General features: G+C 37.1%; 1 long non-coding RNA gene across 7 annotated transcripts in view; it reads left to right on the forward strand.

Annotated features, from left to right (window-relative positions):
• LOC147379598 (uncharacterized) overlaps positions 1–12,664 on the forward strand; it is a 436,432-nt gene that overhangs the window by 117,524 nt on the left and 306,244 nt on the right. The window lies entirely within an intron of this gene.

Below are 12,664 nucleotides of genomic sequence, written 5' to 3' on the forward strand. Positions count from 1 at the left end.
AAAGGAGAAATGGTGTGGGAGAAGGATAAATTAGGAGTTTGGAATTAGCAGATATGAACTACTATATATATAATACATAAACAACAGGGCCCTACTGTATAGCACACAGAACTATATTTCAATATCCTGTAAATAAGCCATAATAGAAAAGAATATTAAGAATATATGTGTATATATATGTATATACATGTGTGTGTATATATATATATATATAACTGAATCACTTTGTTGTATGCCAGAAATGAATACAACATAGTAAATATACTTCAATAACATAGATAAATAAACTATAAAGAAAAAACAGAAGAAAAGAGGAGCTAATTGGCAGAGAACAGTCCCATTCTTAATTTTGAATTTTGACTAAATATTAGGAGAAAGTTGAATTTTTTGTTCTGGAAAGAGTTTATACAATGACAATAGATAAAAGTAATTTTTACTGCCATTTAGAGAGAGAATAGGAAAAGGAATGTAATATGGAGGATTCTTATTCAGATATTAAGTTTTTTGGATTGAAAGAAAACAGATAGTACTCTGCTCATTTTATAGATGAGAAAAACTAAGGCTTAGAAAGGTTAATTATTTTTTTCCTGAGGTTATATGGATAATTAGTACAGGTCTGGGGCTTGAAACAAAGTGTTTCTGAATCCAAAAATCCATGCTTTTATTCTTGACATAATAAGGTAGATATAATAAATATAATAGATGAAATAATTATAGAACCTAACAGTGGATTCAGAGACAGGGAAAGAAATTTGCTTGAGGAAATTGGAAGATAGTGGTACATTTCCCTATCTAATGGGGAAATCCCTCACTAATATTGCTAGATGTTGATTTAATTTATATCAAGAGGCTGTACAGCATCAAGATTTGGCCATTGACAGATGAATGGATAAAGAAAATGTGGTACAATGGAACACTGTGAAAGTGAAAGTCGCTTAGTCATGTCCAACTCTTTGCGACCCCATGGACTACATAGTCCATGAATTCTCCAGGCCAGAATACTGGAGTAGGTAGCCTTTCCCTTCTCCAGGGGAATCTTCCCAACTCAGGATCAAACCCCGGTCTCCCGTATTGCAGGCGGATTCTTTACTAGCTGAGCCACAAGGGAAGTCCAAGAATACTGGAGTGGGTAGCCTATCCTTTCTCCAGGGGATCTTCCTGACCCAGGAATCAAACCGGGGTGTCCTGTATTGAAAGCAGATTCTTAACCAACTGAGCTATCAGGGAAGCTACTCAGCCATAAAAAGGAACACATTCAAGTCAGTTCTAATGAAGTGGATGAATCTAGAGCCTATTATTCAAAGTAAGTAAGTCAGAAAGAGAAAAACAAATGACATATGTTAATGGATATATATGGATTCTAGAAAGGTGGTACTGAGGAACCTACTGACAGGGCAGCAGTGGAGATGCAGACAGAGAGTGGACTCATGCACAAGGGTGGGGAGAGGAAGGGAAGGAGAGGGTGAAATGAGTGGACAGAGTAGCATGGAACCATATACACCACAATATGTAAAACAGCCAATGGAAATTTGCTGTATGACTCAAGGAACTCAAACCAGGACTCTGTAACAACCTAGAGTGAGTAGGAAATGGTGGGAGGTGGGAAGGAGGTTCACGAGGGAGGGGACATATGTACACCATGGCTAATTCATGTTAGTGTATGGCAGAACTCTAACCAGTATTGTAAAACAATCATCAATTAAAAATAAATATAATTTTTTAAAGTTTCTGAAAATTGAATAAAGTATAGGCTCCTTATTTTAATCATATAATAATTATTTTACCAAATTTTTTATTATGAGAAATGTCAAACACAAAGTATACTACAATTAACAACTATATATTCATTATATAACTTCAATAATTTTCAACATTTTGCCAATTTAATTTCACCTATTTCCTCAATGTTACTGTTGTTTGTATGAATATTTAAAGAATCAACCATTCTAGGGTTTCAATTCTAGATTTTTCAGTATGTATCTCCAATAATAAGGGTTTTAAAACCATAACAGTGATATTATCATCCTTAATAAAATAGTGACTCTTAGTATTCTCTAATATCCTGTCCATTTTCCTGATTACTTCAAAAACATCTTATATTTAATTTGTTCAAATTAGCATCCAAACAGCATATTCATGTTACATTTGGTTGTTTTGTGTCTTAAATCTCAGTTATTTTGTAACATTTTCTCCTGATTCTTCCTCTCCCTCCACCCTCATCTTGCATGCCATAAAACACTGAGACACCGGGCCATTTGCTCAGTAGAATTTCCTACATTTTGCATTTGGCTGATTGCATCTTTACAATGCTGTTTATGTTCTTGATATTGTTCCCAAGTCCATTGTACTGATTTTAAATTGGTAATTAAATTTAGAAGCTTAATTAAATTCAGTTTCACTTTGTTTTTTGAAGAAAAAATTTTCTTTATTTCTTATTGTCTTGCACCATGAATCACATTATATTTGGTTGTTCTACTAGTTTCTATAGTGGTTGTGGTGGTATGTTGGCCAGATCCTTCCATTATAAATGTTCCCATCAATATTTTGTTAATAGTTTATCAAGCATTAATATTCATTGTCTAGGTCAGTTATTTTGTTAAGAGTTAGAAAATGGTGATTTTGTAATATGACCATTTGTTTTGCATTAGCTGGAATTCTTCTGTAAATAAATTTCCTTCACTAGCCCTGAACTACAGTTTGCACAGGTAGGGCAAGATACTTGTTTGATTCCTTAATCTAAATTATCAGTTTTCATGGTAATGGATTGGTACTCTAGCAACCTCCAATGGTGACCAATGAAACATTTTTAGTATCATTATGAACTTGTGTGTGTGTCTATATAAAATTAATTCAGGTACAATCATTATTCTTTTTGATGCTCAAACTGACTCCTTTAAGGCCAGTGAGAGCCCTTTTAGCTAATTCCTTTATTCTTTCAACATAACCATATTCAGTTCAGTTCAGTCGCTTAGTCATGTCCGACTCTTTGCGACCCCATGAACTGCAGCATGCCAGGCCTCCCTGTCCATCACCAACTCTCGGACTTCACTCAAACTCACGTCCAACGAGTCAGTGATGCCATCCAGTCATCTCATCCTCTGTCGTCCCCTTCTCCTCCTGCCCCCAATCCCTCCCAGCATCAGAGTCTTTTCCAATGAGTCAACTCTTCGCATGAGGTGGCCAAAGTATTGGAATTTCAGCTTTAGCATCAGTCCTTCCAATGAACACCCAGGACTGATCTCCTTTAGGATACACTGGTTGGATCTCCTTGCAGTCCAAGGGACTCTCAAGAGTCTTCTCCAACACCACAGTTCAAAAGCATCAATTCTTCGGTGTTCAGCTTTCTTCACAGTCCAACTTTCACATCCATACATGACCACTGGAAAAACCATAGCCTTGACTAGACGGACCTTTGTTGGCAAAGTAATGTCTCTGCTTTTGAATATGCTATCTAGGTTGGTCATAACTTTCCTTCCAAGGAGTAAGTGTCTTGTAATTTCATGGCTGCAATCACTATCTGCAGTGATTTTAGAGCCCCCCAAAATAAAGTCCAACACTGTTTCCACTGTTTCTCCATTTCCCATGAAGTGAGGGGACCAGATGCCACAATCTTCATTTTCTGAATGTTGAGCTTTAAGCCAACTTTTTCACTCTCCTCTCACTTTCATCAAGAGACTTTTTAGTTCCTTTTCACTTTCTGCCATAAGGGTGGTGTCATCTACATATCTGAGGTTACTGATATTTCTCCCGGCAATCTTGATTCCAGCTTGTGCTTCTTCCAGCCAAATGTTTCTCATGATGTACTCTGCATAGAAGTTAAATAAGCAGGGTGACAGTATACAGCCTTGATGTACTCCTTTTCCTATTTGGAACCAGTCTGTTGTTCCATGTCCAGTTCTAACTCTTGCTTCCTGACCTGCATACAGGTTTCTCAAGAAGCAGGTCACTAGTCTTTGATAAATTTCTATTTTTTTGTCACAGTAGATACTGGAAACTCTCATACATTTCTTGCTCCACTTAGAATCAGCCATTTTCCCTAGTATCCCTGGTTCCTTTTTTTTTGGAAATGGTATTTAGAGATAATAATATAGTAATTAGAGAAAAACATCATGTGTTTATGCTAATATTATAATTTAAATGGAAAACTATGGATTTTTGCTGAAGTTTTATATTTTATGCTTGTATTTTTTTCTCTTCCACTAAAAATCTTGCTCTTCACAATATTAGAATAATCACTTATTTGCTTTATGCTACAATAAACCTATAATAGCTACACTAATAATGATACCAATATTAGTGCTAACAGTAAGACTAAAGAATGCAATTTATCTTTGAGACTTTGTGTCCTTATATTCCATGAGAGATTTATAATCAATATTCTGTTTTGAAGTTATTTGAGGTATTTCTCTATGTAGTTATGCCACCAACTTGATGTACAGTTCAGTTTCTTTGTTTTCATTTATTTTAATTCTTAAATGTTCTTTTCTGTTCTGATTTTTAATTATGTAAGACATTGACATGATTCCAAGTTCAACCTATGTAAAAAGATACAGTAAACAAATGTTTTCACCCCTGCCCCCTCCACATTTCCTCTTTTCTTCCCCATAGAAACCAGTTTTTATTAGTGTTTGGTTTGGCTCTATATTATTTCTTCTTAAAAATATAAGGAAAATTATTTTCACAGTAGTATTTCCCTTTACCTTTCTTAAAAAAAGGGAGACCATACCACAAATATTACTCTACATTTTGCTTTTCAAAAAACTTAATATATCTTGGAGACCAATCTTTATTAGTATGTTGCTGCTGCTGCTGTCACTTCACTCATGTCCGACTCTGTGCGACCCCATAGATGGTAGCCCCCCAGGCTCCCCCATCCCTGGGATTCTCAAGGCAAGAACACTGGAGTGGGTTGCCATTTCCTTCTCCAGTGCATGAAAGTGAAAAGTGAAAGTGAAGTCCTTCAGTCGTGTCCGACTCTTAGTGACCCCATGGACTGCAGCCTACCAGGCTCCTCCGTCCATGGGATTTTCCAGGCCAGGGTACTGGAGTGGGGTGCCATTGCCTTCTGCTATAAGTATGTAGCTGCTGCTGCTGCTAAGTCGCTTCAGTCGTGTCCGACTCTGTGCGACCCCAGAGACGGCAGCCCACCAGGCTCCCCCATCCCTGGGATTCTTCAGACAAGAACACTGGAGTGGGTTGCCATTTCCTTCTCCAATGCATGAAAGTGAAAAGTGAAAGTGAAGTCACTCAGTCGTGTCCGACTCCTAGCAACCCCATGGACTGCAGCCTACCAGGCTCCTCCGTTCATGGGATTTTCCAGGCAAGAGTACTGGAGTGGGGTGCCATCGCCTTCTCCTGCTTATTCCTTTTTACAGCTGCATGATACTCTAGTGATGCCATAGTATATTCAACCAGTCCCCTGTTCACGGACATTTTGTCTCTATCCAGTCTTTTTCTATTACAAATAGTGCCGTGATAAACACCTTTGTACATAGAAATTTTATGTTTTGCTTGTTTGTATCTTTGATATAGATTCTAAAAGGTATATCTGACATAAATCTCAAAGGTTAAAGGCACAGGGAAATTACCCTCTGTATGTAATTGTGCATTTTTCATTCCTATCAGTAATATATGAGAGTGCTTGTTTTTCCTAGACTCGCCAATAGAATATATTCTCAATCTTGGTTTCAGGACAGACCACTTATAAGGGAGAAAATTATTGTAGACTCCCTGTGTTGACTTAAATGATTTATGTTATTACTTAAATATGAGAAAACATAAAACTATATATAATATCAATTTTTACACTTATTTATTGTTGCTGTTCAGTAGCTCAGTCCCTCATGTATTTGCCATGAAGTTATGGAACAGGATGCCATGATCTTCATTTTTTGAATGTTGAGTTTTAAGCCAGCTTTTTCACTCTCCTCTTTTACCTTCATCAAAAGGCTCTTTAGTTCCTCTTCACTTTCTGTCATTAGGGTGGTGTCATCTGCACATCTGAGATTATTGATATTTCTCCTGGCAATCTTGATTCCAGCTTGAACTTCACGTGATGTACTCTGCTGCTGCTGCTAAGTCACTTCAGTCGTGTCCAACTCTGTGCGACCCCATAGCTAGCAGCCCACCAGGCTTCCCCGTCCCTGGGAATCTCCAGGCAAGAACACTGGAGTGGGTTGCCATTTCCTTCTCCAATGAATGAAAGTGAAAAGTGAAAGTGAAGTCGCTCAGTCGTGTCTGACTCTGTGCGACCCCATGGACTGCCTCTTACAAGGCTCCTCCATCCATGGGATTTTCCAGGCAAGAGTACTGGAGTGGGGTGCCATTGCCTTCTCTGATGTACTCTGCCTATAAGTTAAATAAGCAAGGTGACAATATTCAGCCTGGACGTATTCCTTTTCCAATTTTGAACCAGTCCATTGTTCCATGTCTGGTTCTAACTGTTGCTTCTTGACCTGCATATAGGTTTTTCAGGAGGCAGGTAAGGTGATACAGTATTTTCCACAATTTGAGGTGATCCACACAATCAAAAGCTATAGCATAGTCAATGAAGCAGAAGTACATGTTTTTCTGGAATTCTCTAGCTTTTTCTATGACCCAGTGGATGTTGGCAATTTAATCTCTGATTCCTCTACCTTTTCTAAATCTAGCTTGTACGTCTGGAAGTTCTTGGTTCCCATACTGTGAAGCCTAGCTTGGAGGATAGTTTTTATAAAACTGTAAAAGCAAATATACATATTAAGTATAAATAAACTATAAACCCAATACAATTTGAAATCAGTTTAATATAGTTAATGATTTTTCTGAAATGAAAATTTTTCTGCAATGAAATGGCCACTAAAGAGTGTGAATATGGTACTGCCTGTTGCAACACTCAGCTTCTTTTACATTACATATGAATGTGCTATTGTGTGTCAGATATATTGATCAAGACCCTTTTGGTTACAGGGACAGAAACTCAGTTAAAACTAACCTAAGCAAGATAATAACAAAAAATAACTTTGAGAAATATAATGGACCACACACACATAATCTGGAATGTTGAAACCAGTATGTAACAAATGGGTAGACCCAGGGGTTTTAGTTCTTTTATTTAAGTTCTGTCTCTACTTCTGCCCTTAGTTTCTTCCATGAGAACTTCATTCTCAGACTCTCTCTCTCAGTCCATATCATAGCAAAGTTGGCCCATAGGCAGCTTCAAGACAAATTCATCTTTACAGATCAAGACTGTCCTGGAAAAAAGATTCTCCGTTTCCTTCCCAGTATCTGTAACCACCAACCAAAAAGGACTTTAATTGGCTTGTTTAGATCACATGCTCCTCTGAACCAATCACTGAATCTTTTGATCAGTCAGCTCAGATCTTATGTCTAACTCCAAGAAAAGAAGATAGTAGCTCTCTTGACTTTTAGTCTTATCAAAACTACCAAAAGGAAGACTTGCAAGACAGAAAAACTCTTAGAGCTATCCACATCATTGTGGAAAGACTCAATTTCCCTGCTACTTTTCTCTATAGAACCTATTGAAAAATCTTAGTCTGGACACTGATTACCATTATGTGACTTGTTCTTCATTAGACATGGTACAAATTCCTCATTTACACATTGGGTCTTCCCTTAATCTTTCTTTCAGCCAGACTGTAATACTGCAATAGAGTTACTTGAAAGAAACATGGTCACTGAAATGACATTACAGATCTCAGTACTAGCAGGTCATTCAGATACTCAGGTGAGTTTAATTTGAACTGTCATAACAATGATAACTCAAGATTAAAATATTTGAGAAAACATCCAGGAAGCCGTCCCTCCCCTTAATCTATCCAGATGCCATTGAGGACTATTTAAAACATGATTGAGGTTTCCCAGGTGGTGCTAGTGGTAAAGAACCTGCCTGTCAATGCAGGAGACACAAGAGATGCAGGTTCAATTGCTGGATTGCAAAGAGCCCCTGGAGTAGGAAATGGCAACCACTGCAGTATTCTTGCCTGGGAAATCCCATGGACAGAAAAGCCTGGTGGGCTAAAGTGTGTAGGGCTGCAAAGAATCATACATGATGGAGCACAAGCTAAAGCATGAATAAACATGCAATAATTAATTTCATTAATATCATTTTGTAATGATCTGAGTGCTTTTAAATCTGCTAATAAATTGAGTATCATATTTGGTATCCAACCTGAAATTTATAAAAGCAAATATTAGCAGAAATATAGAATGAAAACAAATGTAAATCTAAGTGTATGTGTCAAGTTCAGAACTTAATGTCCACAAGAGCTCCAGCTTTATTTGGTTTACTTAAATCCATTTTTCTGAACTCTCTCCTCCGTATGGTAAGAAATCCAAGTCTCTCTGAATAGCTTTTCTGATTCTTGGGACTGTCAGGTTTCTCTTTTCTATATCTTACCTCAGTCTCCCCTCACCTATAATGTGAATTAATTAGGGGTGGAGTTAAAAGATTAGAGAAATTCACTGTACTGCTTAGGAAGTTCAGTCCTAGAAACTGAGAAAAATCTTTGAGATACTCTTAACTATTTAAAAGTATATAGACTAAACTTATATGGGCATTTAGAAAAAACTGTCTTAAGAAAACTCTTTTTTAAAGATAGGTGTAACCACTTCAGGATGTGTGTGCATGCTAAGTCACTTCAGTTGTGTCCAACTTGTTGTGACCCCATGAACTGTAGCCCACCAGGCTCCTTTGTCCATGAGATTCTCCTGGCAAGAACACTGGAGTGGGTTGCCGTGCCCTCCTCCAGAGGACCTTCCTGACCCAGGGATCAAACCCTTGTCTCTTAAGTCTCTTACATTGGCAGGCGGATTCTTTACTACTAGTACCACCTGGGAAGCCTGCTTCAGGATGTGAGGGACAGCAATAAAATGAAGGTTAATGGTTTTGCTTAGCTTCAGAGGTTGTAGTACAGCACTGAGAATATCTAGCTAATTCAGCAAACTCATACACCTTATCACCTCTATTGGCCAAAGTTTTCTCATATATAGAATGATACATGGGCTCTATCACCTCCGCAAATCCTTGGTATCTTTACTTTAGTTTATAAGACATGGTCTTTAGTGCTGAAGGAATGAAACTGTGGATTAATATAGAGGTTAAAGTAAGACATCAGAAAAAATTTGTTTCCCTGTGAATTTTTACCTTTAATCAAAGATACCTTTCCTCTCATAAGGACAGATATGGTAAAATGGAGAATCAGCTTTGTGGTTGGCATGAAGCTATCAGGCCTTTGTTTTAAAGTTTCAAATCTTCTCTAATGCTAGAAGTAGTTCTTATAAAAGTAGAGAGATAGTTACAAAAAAATGAACTGGAACCAGAACTTACAGAAGTTTGCTTTATTAAAAATCCCATATAGATGCATTAAAAAGGAACTCTGATGATAGTTTTTATATTTTGCCACCAGTAGCTTATAGACCATACTGAAATTATTGTGGAAAGACTGAAGTGACTGAACTCAAGAACAGAGATACTGATTTGCAGATGTGTCCCATGGTGAAAAGAGTAAGATACCAAATCCTGGGTGAGGCTGACTTTATAAAAGATCCATTTTCATGTAAAAACTTGCACCTTTTTAATGAGCCAGAATTTCTGTGGGTGAGTTATGTTAAAGACAATGAGACTTAGGTGTGCAAAACCTTCTCTGTGTCATTGAGAGATGGGATCCTTTAGTATGTAAAGTGTGTTGAAATCAAAGGTAACTTGCATAAGATCCATATTGGTTGCTTAATGCATAGTATGGCTGACATCTAGTGCATGCTAAAAAGCATCCTGAAAACCCCAAACATAACATGGTTTTGTGCATTAATGCTGCTGAGGAAAGTGCTAGCTATTAAATATTTTCAAAGTATTCAATATCTGATATTCAGTCTTATGCAAGATTTTTTAAATCACTTACCGTCATGTTGCAGTTGGTATGTAAATTTTTACAGTTTTACAGTTTAATACACTTAAACTGTTTAAAAATGCTTCCATTTTAAAATAGTTTGTATCATGTAAGAGTTAATTCCAGCTCTCTTATACCAGTAAAATAATTATTTCATCAAGTGGAATTGAATCTTTATCTCTCAGTTTGTACAAAAAAAAAGAAAATTCAAAAGTGGAATAAGAAATTAAATTGAAGTGTAAGTGATATGTTTTTAGTAAAACCATAATAACATATAGCTGATGTTTTCAAAGCTTGGTTTTTATTTTATTTTAAAATGTGTTTCATGTATAGCTTCAACAGGGTTTTCCAGCAGGTGTCACTGTAGGCAAATATAAAATGACAGATACATGGTTTATGCAGCTTGCTGCTGGTGGTTCCTTGAGAAAAGAGCAGGTTATGTTCAGACTTCTCAATTATTATTTTGTATTTTGTTGTTGTTGTTAATATCAGTCTCCTAGTATTATTTTCTGTTCCTGTTGATGCATTCACGAGTTAGAAATACTACTCAGCTGAGTGAACAGATGCAGCACAGTGTACACTCTGAAATGATGACATGACAAAGAGCTCCCATTTTCAGAGGTAGAACTGTTATAATTTTGTAGGAGAGAATCTTGAATCTTGAAAAGTCAAATTAAAGACTAATATTTTAAATTCTGATGTCTCTTGGGGATCTTCCCTAACAGTATAATAAATTTCTAATTTTTATGGTTACTGTATAAGATTGTTATAAAACTAAAGTTTCATCGGGAAGGAAAAGCTTTCAAATTATTCAGCAAAAGCATTAGTCTGGGATAAGTATGAGAAAGGGAAGAGTACTAGTAATATTACTGGTTCCTTGAAATTATGCTTTAATAGGTGAGTTAGATTTGAATTCATATTATTCAGCCTACAAAGAATATCTCATTAGGCCCCAGAACAGCCATTTCTGAGTATATTCTCAAAAAGAAATCCAGAAAACCCATTATTTCTGCCCCTCCTCTTCTTTTTAGTATGCACAGCACAGGGAAAGGGAAGCAGGGTGTTAAGGTACTGACGGGAGGAATTTTTCAGGAGTTATTTTTGCTGATTTCAAAGTTTTGCTGTTTCCTGGGGGCTAAGAGCATCTCTGCATAGCTTTCATAGCTTCTAAAGCAGGGTTTACTCTGCATCTGTAGACTAGATTTGGCTGTTGACAATTTGACATGCGCATATAGAGTTTAAAGAGAAATGCACAACAGAAAGTGGTTCAGCATTCTCTTCTGATCCCATTCTCAATGAAAAAGGTCTGCATGATGGGAAAAATTACATATTACACAGTTCATTCTTAGGAGGACAAAGTTATATTACATACATCCAGGCAGGTAAGTAAAAATATTACTTTATTCATATTACAATCAACTCACAAACTCTCGGGGAAAATTGCTGGTTTCTCTGACTAGAGTTCTTGAGCCCAAAATAGGAGCCACATCTCCTGACTCACTTCTTTCTTCTAGAACATGTTGCCTAAAATAGGAAGTCTTGTGTTTTTTTTCCTCACATCTGAAAACACATTTTCTTTTTAATAAAACTGCTAGGGTTGATTAAGGCCGATTCTTTACCTGGACTGTGCTAGGTATGTCAAACATGTTCTCTTGGTAGATTTCTTCTTCCTCCTCTTTCCTAGGAGGTGGGGTATGGTGTCCTCCTATGACACTGAAACAGGAACAGATTCAAAGCACTTAACATGTTCCAGGATCCTGTAGCCAGAAAGAATGGAGAAGGGGCCTGGATTTGGGTCTTTTCAAGTCCCAAAGCCTTTTGTTCTTTTTTAAAATATTAATTTATTTTTAATTGGAAGATAATTGCTTTACAATTTTGTGCTGGTTTCTGCCACACATCAACATGAATCAGCCATAGGTACACTTATGTTCCCTCCTTCTTAAACCTCACTCCCACCTCCCACCCCAACCCACCACTCTAGGTTGTCACAGGGCACCAGGTTGAGCTCCCTGTGTTATACAGCAACTTTCCATTAGTTATCTATTTTACATATGGTAATGTTTACATTTCAAAGCTGCTCTCTCTATTCGTCCCACCCTCTCCTGTTCCCACTGTGTTCATAAGTCTTTATCAAATCCTTTGTTCTTAACCTCTACACAAAGTGGACTGTTATATAGGAGAATAACAAAACTCTCATTGGCAAGTCACACAAAAAAGAAAAACATCCCTTTTCCTGCATTTTGTGGGCTTTTAAGTTAAAGCCAGCTTCAGCATGTCTACAGCGTTCAGGTTCAATCCTGTGGGGTGACTGGCTATTGCTCAGGGTGATGATCCCAGGATCCCTAGTGCTGTTTCCCTGATTTTGCTTGTTAAGCAGAACCATATATTTATACGTTTAAGGCAAGATTCTTAACAAAATCAAAAGCTCTTCTGGATAAAGAGAAAACTCAGGAGCTACAAACTCTGAGCATTATAATCTCATAGCATATTACATTTAGGGTTAGGGTTAGGGAAGGGTTAGGGTTCTTAGAAGGACTAAGATCTACCTTAAAGTTCAGTTTGTGACATGTTAGAATGGTTCCATTTGAGGCTTTGGAGTCGTTTAGACTGTAACTTGTATAACTGTAACATGATTAAGAGTTTACAATGGATTTGAAGTCAGAGAATCCTGGAATGAAACTGTGACTAATCTTCATAACCTCAATTTTCTCATCTCTAACATGGGATAATAGCAAATACCAGCAAAAAAATATCCAGTGGTTAGTATATGCGAGGCA

Source organism: Bos grunniens, chromosome 1, assembly GCF_055505025.1.
Source record: "Bos grunniens cultivar Pamir isolate PY7600 chromosome 1, Bosgru_T2T1.0, whole genome shotgun sequence".
NCBI lineage: Eukaryota > Metazoa > Chordata > Mammalia > Artiodactyla > Bovidae > Bos > Bos grunniens.